The sequence below is a fragment of the Anastrepha obliqua genome, chromosome 6 (assembly GCF_027943255.1).
Source record: "Anastrepha obliqua isolate idAnaObli1 chromosome 6, idAnaObli1_1.0, whole genome shotgun sequence".
Classification (NCBI taxonomy): Eukaryota; Metazoa; Arthropoda; class Insecta; order Diptera; family Tephritidae; genus Anastrepha; species Anastrepha obliqua.
In genome coordinates, this window is record NC_072897.1 from 40,981,614 (window position 1) to 40,991,950 (window position 10,337).

The 10,337-nt window shown below is 37.0% G+C and overlaps 1 non-coding gene across 1 annotated transcript; it reads right to left on the reverse strand.

Annotated features, from left to right (window-relative positions):
• Positions 1 to 1,625: 1,625 nt before the first annotated feature.
• Positions 1,626 to 1,827, reverse strand: LOC129251042 (U2 spliceosomal RNA). The gene has a single exon (XR_008582880.1). It is a non-coding gene; the product is annotated as a U2 spliceosomal RNA (small nuclear RNA).
• Between the last annotated feature and the right edge of the window lie 8,510 nt (positions 1,828 to 10,337).

A 10,337-nucleotide genomic window follows, 5' to 3' on the forward strand; every position in this document is an offset into this window, starting at 1 on the left:
ATGTGCTTATGTACCTTCCATTTAAATAGTTTTCGACCTCATCGTGTGGGTTTCTAAGGCTAAAAGTTGCCTGATATGAACCTTTATTTATATATTTACATATATATTTAATGGCTTGGACAGAGTGGCAATACTCCACGTTTATATGAGCATTAAAAATCGTACATAGTAGCGGGGAGTATGGAACAATCCACCTATTATCTATCGTCACCATGTTGCCCCTGAGTTGTAACGTAGTGCTCCGACCGCCATTTTCTGTATCGCGCCTACGATAAACTGAGCGTTATGATACCCATCCTCTCCGGTCTGGGTGTCGTTAATGAAACGGCGAGGGTATTTTTTTGTGCAGACACCGTTCTTCATGCATGGTGCAGCTAAATTATGTTCTCCGCAGGGTCCATGTACCATATTTTTAGTTATAATGTCGTGTAGTACCGGATCAATTTGTTGATCGGGTAGCTCCGCAACTATGACACTGTCGATCTCATCTGGTTGTATTTTAGTTTCTAGCCAGAACAGCAAATGACAATGAGGTAAACCGCGCTTCTGCCACTCTACACTTGCCATATAACAGTTTACTTTACCGAATATCTGTTCTTTGACAAATAACACTGTGCGACAGTGAAAATATACTTTTATAGAGACCTAGCACAACTTGTAGGTATAGTAAAACTAAGAAACATGGTATAGGAGAAATTTCCAATACACCCCCAAAATCTCATTTTATGGCCATAAAACCGTTTTTCAGTAGGTTGATGTGAACAATCACTCCTAACTTCGCCAATTTCCTTCCGATTTCGAATTTGTTTTTTTAGTTCGAAAGAACAAAAACAAGCCTTTTTGACAGTGTGTTGACAATTTTTCTAAAATGAAAACTGACGAGACTGTAGACGGAAGTATTCGGAATTTTTTTATTTTTTCTCTATTTTTTCAACTTTGACATCATTTTTACGATATTATCCGATATTGAGGATTTTTTTTTAGTACACTACTGTTACAGTAAATTTAATTTCGCGTCGAATGAGCTATATTTGACTGTAATTGAATTAAAATTAAAAGAGTTGTGTGAGTTTTAAGATTTTATTTTTTTTTACTAATTTGATATGTAGGCATCGAAGCATGAAAATGATAACAAGTGTCATTATAAACACATAATATTTATTGGAGTATTGTGCAGTGCAGCACTGTACGGTATGTGCGGTACGGTGCAGTACACAACGGAACTGGTCCCAAACTAAAAAAAAAAACCAGTCTAACGGTTAGACGCGATAGAAGTGAAACCTTCCGTAAAACAAACTGAGAGAGAATGAGACGAAAGCAGCATTAGGGGCGGGATAATTATAGGTTCATTATAATATTGCTATAAAGTTCATATTTTATTTTCTTCATTTTATTATTATTCATCCTCAATGTTTTCAATTTCAACAAATGATACGAGTGGCTTATGATAGCTAAAATATGATACAAATGCTTTGGTTTCGATGTTGTAAAAAAAAATACCCAAACGGACCGAAGAAACAGACTTACAAATTTCTTCCATTTTCGTCTACTTGTATTCATATAAAAATTTATGTCTCTTCCCACCAAAGCTAAATGTATTAGTATATTTCTTCTTGTATTCATTCAATAATTTGGGCCCCTAAAACACTCCGCCCATTTCCAAAAATCGGTTTAACATTTGTTGTCCTCCGATGGAGGATCTATCAGATGCTAAGCTGATAAGAACAGATAGATAAAATGGGCTTTAAGACCGTTTTCCCCGGGGGGACTTTTCCCCCCCGGGGTGATACATACACTTTGATCTTAGCCATAAGGCCGAGAAGCGATAACCATACACAACCAACAAACTACCTTGTCAATACATTTTCTAATAAACCTTTTGAGAATTACACGCTCACAAAAATTAATGTACGAAATATTTATACCGATTCACTTAAGCTGACTTTCAGTATCTAAACCAAAAATAGAAAAGCCAAAAACCTGTTTTCAATAAATAATCAGAAATGTCCTACAATGCAAATTTCAAAAAAAAAAAAAAATTTTTTTTTTTTTGTGATTCGAAGCAAGAATTTTGGATCGGAAGCTCACATTGCTAGCCGCTCGGCTATCGCGCCATGCTGTTGGCGCTGGCCTAAAAGTTATTTAGTTCGTCGCTACGTTTATATCAACATATAATATAACGCTTCGTAACTAAATAACTTTTAGGCCAGCGCCAACAGCATGGCGCGGTAGCCGAGCGACTAGCAATGTGAGCTTCCGATCCAAAATCCTTGGTTCGAATCACAAGAAAAAACAAAAGTTATTTAGTTCGTCGCTACGTTTATATCAACATATAATATAACGCTTCGAAGCCAAGATGGTCGCTTTTTCGTTTCACTTTTTCTCAAATCACTCCCAACGATTCTAAAGAAGTTTTCACTTCAAAATGCATTGGAAACGGCCCTTTGGAGTTTAGTATGGTACGGTACATTTGTCATTCTCTTCATTAGTTTTGAATACTTCTCTGTAAGAAATTCGATCATCATCATTCATCTGAAGTCGTCATCAACTAAATTCCATTGTTTAAATCGAGAAGCGAGCGTTTCAGATTGTCTTCCCGATAGAAGTAAATCACGAGAAAGATCCTGAAAATCTGAATTTGATACAATGTGCCGTTCTGCAGACTTAGAACCAGACGGAAAGTACTCTTCATCATCAGGTTTATTGTTATCAGTTTGATCATCATCAGCAATGAGTTGAACTTCCTTCAGTTCCTGCAGTTGAGTCAATCATATCGTCCAAGACTACGGGGTTCTTAACAGTTGCAACATCAGCATACTTTATGTGCCTTCGAGCTTTATAATGTTGGCCGTTTACGTCCGTTTTATAAAAATAACAATCATCTGGTTTATGATAAGGCTGATGATGCCACATCATCGGAAAATATTGAGAAATTCGACTTTTCTGGCAACGTTTTGATTTATATCTCTTGAATTTCAATGAAACAAACAATAAAACTTTGACGTTTTAATAAGGTTAAATTATAATAACAAACTTCTTTTCTTAATCAATGTACAGTGTGGACTTTGGTACACGTGGGAGCCTTTTCATATTTCCATTGAAAAAAAAAATGTGCTATAATATGTCAGATATTTTCGTAAGTTCTAACCAGTTCTGTTGTATGCAGTACAGTGTACTCTTATGTATACATATATACTCCAATAAATATTACGTATCTATAATAACGCATCAAAACACGTCCTTATTCCCATTTAGCGTAAAGTTATACCTTCATACCAAATTAGTAAAAAAAAAAATAAAATCTTAAAACTCACACAACTCTATTAATTTTAATTAAATTACAGTCAAATATAGCTCATTCGACGCAAAATTAAATTTACTATAACAGTAGTGTACTAAAAAAAATCCTCAATATCGGATAATATTGTAAAAATTATGTCAAAGTTGAAAAAATAGAGAAAAAATAAAAAAAATCCAAATAATTCCGCCTACAGTCTCGTCAGTTGTCATTTCAGAAAAATTGTCAACGCACTGTCAAAAAGGCTTGTTTTTGTTCTTTCGAACTAAAAAAAACAAATTCGAAATCGGATGGAAATTGGCGAAGTTAAGAGTGATTGTTCACATCAACCTACTGAAAAACGGTTTTATGGCCATAAAATGAGATTTTGGGGGTGTATTGGAAATTTCTCCTATACCATGTTTCTTAGTTTTACTATACCTACAAGTTGTGCTAGGTCTCCATAAAAGTATATTTAATTTTTTTTTTTTTGTGACACCGTGTAATTTGATGAATTTCTTCATTTTTAAATGAAACACACGTGAAATTATGTCATGACGGTCGAAAGACCGTTGTCCTGGTAGCAGCTCTGTTTTAATTTCAGGCCATTCGGGGTTGCATGTAAAAGTGACAAATAAGTCAGGTCTACCATAATTTCGGACGTACGTCATCGCGTCCTGCGTTTTCTCGTGCATGAAACCCGTAAATTATGATGGCAATATGACATGTTGACCGATATTTGATGGGTCAACATTTGCGTCATGATTTAAGGCATCTCTGAGATGGATGTAGTCATCAGCCCTCAGTCTTTGTTGATTTCGCGAAATATAATTTAACCTTTCCGATATAATTTTCGCCATCATGTCAACACAATATTGACTAAATAAGTCCCTGTAATAATGTAACGGATTAAAAGAGTTAGTTCTAAACATTAATCTAAATGCATAAAATTGCATACACGAAACAGTTTTATTACGCGCAGAACCCTGCTGAGGAATAGTCAAATAATAACCGTCTTCACCTGTCACAAACATTACAGGATACTGTAGTGGATCATAGGACCCATGTAGCTCAGAAACTCTTTTGAGCTGTCCGTCTCTACCGTGTAAGACTATATCCCTGGGACCTTTGTCTTCATCGACCAAGAGAACGGCTACCTCGTTTACAGTAGGAGCATTGTATCTGCCTCTGTGTGCTGTCTGTGGAGTGCGATCAGAATGAATAATTAGCTTTAAATTATGTGATGAGTTAAGTTCTAAGTTTTGTTTAAAACTTCGTATATACACGTTACGATTATTCAAAGTGGTCTGTAATTCGCGAATTAAATCCATTTTTAAGGTTGGTGCGATGCTTGATCGCAATGATAACTGGTCTGCATCCGAAATAAAATATATTTGCAGGAACTGTGGGTTTTGGCCTGATGATGGTAAAAGGCTACCAATGAGATGATACACCTGTCCTTCAATTTTAAAAGTGGGCATAAAATTTCCTTCCCTGATTTCTTTTGCGCCAAACGAAGTCATTTGAAAAATACAATTGTATTTACGTATGTTTGTTAAAAAATGACCAGATAATGGATGGTTATTAGTTAAAAGATTTTTTATTGGTTGTGGCGGCTCCTGAAGGTTAGGAAGACACACTTTACCTGAAGCACAACACATACCATTAGGTTCGTCCTCCCATTTCTTGGCAGAGCAGTTAGAGCAGATCTTATTCATGACTCCGATTTGGACGGACGCTTGTTGTGCATAATCAAGCTGCGGATCATATCTGAAAGCCAGTCTGTTCCTGTTAGCTAAAATTCGATTGCGCACTCTATTTTTGGACAACTGCTGTCTCTCTGCTTGAGCTCTAAGTCGCTGCAAACGCTCGACACTCGACTCTCTTTCGCGCAACTGAGAGGTCCTTATATTTTGTTCATGAAGACGTTGGGAACGCTCCAGCCTCGACTCTTGAGCGCGTAGCTCACAGGTTCTCAAGCTTTGTTCGGCAAGACGTTGCGAACGCTCGACACTTGACTCTCGTTCGAGTAAGTCAGAGGTCCATACATTTTGTTCATGAAGACGTTGGGAACGCTCCAGCCTCGACTTTTGAGCGCGTAGCTCAGAGGTTCTCAAGCTTTGTTCGGCAAGACGTTGGGAACGCTCCAGCCTCGACTCTCGTGCACGTAACTCAGAGGTTCTCTGATTTTGTTGCGCAAGTCGTTGCGAACGTTCGACACTCGACTCTCGTACGCGTACCTCAGAGTTTCTCTGATTTTGTTCAGCAAGGCGTTGTGAACGTTCAGGTGAAGATTCTCCTATACGACGTATTTTTGCTGCTCGTGCTTGAGAACTATGTTTAGAAAGTTGAGACCTGGCTCTCTTAGGCATTTTCAAATGTTTAAGAAAATGTTAATAGCGTGTTATATTCTAGCTCTGAAAAGAACTGTTGTTTAGCCCTGAAAAGAACTGTTGGTTAGCCCTGAAAAGAACTATTGTATAGCTCTGAGAAGGACTGTTGCTTAGCTCTGAGAAGAACTTTTGCGTAGGTGTTGGTTTAAGAACAAAATCTAAAAAAAATCTCATGAAAATTATTAGACTTCGCGCACGACCGCTGCGTAGGGAGCCGACCTCGCGTCTGAGCCGCGCGGATACCTTACTCATAGATCTAAACACCCCTCTCCCGCACGCGCACCCCTGGCCTTGGTGACGCCCACTTCGCAACGGGCCGTGCAGCAGAAATCGTAATATTTTAATTTCACCACAACTTCAAAACCAAGCGTCCAATTTTAATCATTCAAAGACCAAGTATTATCAACATAAACTGTACTTATTGATGAAATAATTTATTTTGATAAGGATTAATAGCATGAGTAAAATAAACGCGTTTAAATGTAGTCCAAAACAAAATTCAAGATTTTTAAATAAAAATGTGGTTGTTGTGCCTCACTCGACATAGATAGGTATAGTGTGTCGCGGACTTTTTTGTAGATATTTATAAGATCTACAATAATTATAACATTTTATGGTTCTATCTTTTGTAGTTTAGGCAGCGTACGCAAAATAAGTAACTTCTTTGGTTGATTTTTTTCAGTTTGTGTCCGAAAAATCCAAATATCTTACGGAACCCTAATTTTTTCCAAAATAAAATATAGTCTATGTTACTCCAGTAGTTTTTAAGCCTATTCATTACAACCAAGCAAACAAACAAAGTTTTCCTCTTTATAATATTAGTGTAGATTAAATGCTTTTGGTGTTTTTTTTATTGGAAACGCTTCTTTGAATATTAACGTCTTCTTTTCAAATTTCTATTTTATTTACTTTTATAATTTTTGTAATCAAGAAGCATAGGCGATTTCATAATCAAGAAGTTTGAACATTCGCATGTAAAAGTTTCATAGTTGCTAAACTATGTGGAGAAAAAATTTATATTGACAAATCGGTGTATATTTTTCTGAATGAAAAAATTTTCTTCGTTACATATAAGCATGTATGTACACTAGGGTGTCCCAGGCTACAAGGGGGAATTTTTTTTTTCGGAATTTCAATACGCACACCCTTTATTTTTTTCCATTTGACTCTAAAAACTTAAATATAAAATATTATTGAGATCGGATGTCATTAACCCGTGCCGACTTGATGTCAAACTTTGAGTTTAAAAGTTAGTATGAAAGCTATAGGCTCACAATAGAGAAAGACTTAATTGAATTTTTAGATTAATTAAATAAATAAATATAAAACACATATTTCGTATTTATTTTCTTTTTATTATAAAACATCGAATTTTCTTTTCAAAGTTTGCTTTTTACAGTCGGGATATACCTGTCGGTGTTCTTGTACGCAACGTAATAAAAATTGCTTTTGCTCCTCTTGAACAGTGATCAAACCATGGAAGTCTTGCATTAACTTAACCGCTCTTTCTGCCGTATCATTAACTGCTTTCAGTCCTAGCAGCTTCTTTTTAGCCTGTAGAAACGAATCATCATTTGACCACGAAGAGGGGCACTTGTTCAGAAAACTGTCGGCAATCTGGAGTCGATTAAACAGGAACTTGCTTTTGACAGAGACGAAGTCATCAATGTTTCTCTCTGAAATTAAAACAGATAGATCAGTTATCAATTATACCTATTAGCAAACTTAGTCATAGAACAAAATCAAACCTTAATTAACGTACCAAAAAGTGGGCCACAGAGTTCTTCTTTGGATGCAATGTAGCGTTTATTGTGGGCTGTTGGGTTTTCTCTAGTTAAGTTAGCAATCATTCTTACTTTAGTTTCTAGATCGACATCATCATCAAATAAAGCCAGAATAGATACTTCATCTGTCAAATACCACAAATGCTGGCAAAACTTCTGCAAAGCTGCTTTTGAAAAGCTTTTGTCTATTGTTTCGTCATTTTTCATGGCCTTCAAAAAACACAAATCATGATACGGCGCCTTTACTGCTAAAATACATTGGAGCCAGGGTTTTACGTAGGATGTCACGATGAACAGACATACGTCCAACAGAGCTGCCTTATCCTTGTTTGAAATTCTGAATTGAGAGCTAAGTAACGATATTTTTAATGAATAAATGGCTCTCGCCATCCATCGAGCCTGGTGCATAGCACCTGGAGGCCGAATCTTATATTTCTTTTCTGAATCTCCGCCAAGAAATATAATTGAAAGCTCAATTAATTCGCAATAGTCATCTCTAACGATTTCTTTGGTTAATTCAGTTTTGTAGAATTCTAGCAGCTTGTCAATTTCCGAAACATTAAAACAAGATAGCTTCTCTGTACAGCTTTGTTTTTTCTCAGGATCGATATTTTTCCAGTTTTCTCGGAATTTCTTGAATAATGGGATGTCTGGGCTTGTAGTTATTTGACTGATTTTCGCTTCAAACACGCCTTTAAGTACTAATTCGTAAACGTGATGACGGCAAGCAAAAATAAGCACTTCTCTACCCAGTTTTTGTTCGAGAAGCACACATGCTCCATTTATGCGGCCTATGTTAGAAGCAGTAGTATCACAACAGAGAATCTGCGCTTTGTCTTCAAGGTTCCAGTTCGTAATAGCATCCCAAACTGCGTCTGCCTGTCCTCTTCCTGTCGAGCTATCCAATTTAGGAACAGCAATAATTTGTTCTTTATTATCGTATGTAATAACTACCGGTAGGCGTTCTTCTTTACTTTTACGTGAATCTAGAGCTGGCAACAGTTTTCCGTCCCAGTGGATTACCGTGTCCGGGACCTTGTTTTGAAAATCAATTTTTATAGCTTCAGCCCGTTCTTTTCACATTTCCGTACGAACTCTATGGATGGAGGACTTGCTTATAGGGAATTCATCCGTATTGTGCCCCAGAGCCTCAATAGTAGCTTCAATTATAAAGACAGAATCCCTCACACTTAACTGTCACCTGTGTAATGCGGCAACTAACTTGGGAGTTATGATATTTTTCCGCATAGAAGTTTTATCGAGCTGAGAGGAGGCTGCTCTTGCACTGGGCCTATTTTCTTCTAATTCTATTATTTCAGAGTCAGAAGATGACTTTTCTAGTGGCGGTTCGCAAGATGATGTTGATGGTGCTAAGGATGAAAAATGTTTAGCACGTCGCTTTTCCTCCTCGATGATTCTAAGGCGCGTCCTTTCCTCTTTTTTTGTTAGTTTTTTGTCCACTCCGGCTAAGTGACCGGGCCGGCCTGGTTCTCTTTGGCGCTGCAAGAAGATCTTATCTTCATTTATTTTAATCGATTGAAGAGCATTGGCATGTGCGATGTCAAACAAATTGTTTAAGTTTGAAACAAACTCCTGTCGACGCTGTTCAAACACTTCTTCAGTTTTTTTCGCATTTTTTTGCAATTCTCTCCAAACATGGTATAAGTTAACTAGTTTCTTAACACAGTGAGATATTGATCTGGTCGGTATACGTGCCTTTTCCCAATAAATAATACACTCACGAATTGTGAGATTTGCACTTTCATTGACACTCAAGTTCACTTCACGAATATTATAGAACAAAACTGCCAGTACTTGCCCGTTAGAGGGAAGTTTAGAACCGACATGTTGACTACACGAAAAACCCGCGATTACTAATAAAACAAACAAGTAATTACACGCAATCAATCCGACAGTTCGCGCGCGCCGTACGTTACAAGTACCGTTAGGTTTCCGCGCAATTCGGCACGGGTTGCCGTGATTCTAAATAGACGAAACTTTATTTTTAGATGTTTTGAGACCATTCGAACAAAATAAGAGGGTGTGCGTTAAAAAAAAAACACTTTAATTTTTTTGGGACACCCTAATGTACACATATCGTATGTTTTTATGTTAGTCCATTTTTTTAAAGAAATGCTGGGCACAACAGCAAGCAGTAAGGGGGCGTCCATAAATTACGTGAGATGTTTAAGGGGGGGGAGGGGGTCGAGTCAAATCTCATCTAATCTTACGTTGGAGAGAGGGGGGTCTCGGCAAATATCACGCAATTTTTTTTTCTGATTGAAAAAAAAAATTATACTATTTTGGTCCATTATCCAGATTGAACATGCTTAAGATTTAATCTTAAGCGTAATCGTAGTATGATTAAGATCATTCACTAATTCATTCGAAAGAAAATAATTTCATTTATACTTCGACGTTATATGTACATTACTACTGTCAAACCACCATATTTGTTTTATACCAAATAGCTCAATTTAATCTGAGTTTACAGTACAGTGTAGCCCGTCATTTGTTTTCGCGCCACTATCAGCCGAACGCGCGACTCAATGAACAAGAGCGTACGAGCTGAGTGGCAGCGACACACGGACAGGTTCCAACCTTCTTTGTTTATTATTATAAATGTTTTACTCGACTCAGTTCATGCTCTTACTAATTTAAAATGAGTTATCCAGATTTTTATAACGCATACGTCAAAAGATACGTCTATAAGGCGAAGAAGTCCTGCCACGACGATGTGATAAAATTATGAAATACCTCGAAGCAAAAATTCCCGAAGAAAGAAGAGTTAATACATCACATTAAACATGAGATTGAATGGCTTCTCAGGGAATCCACTGAGAGAAAAGTTCGGTCTACTTTAGCATTCCTTCAAAAGGTAGG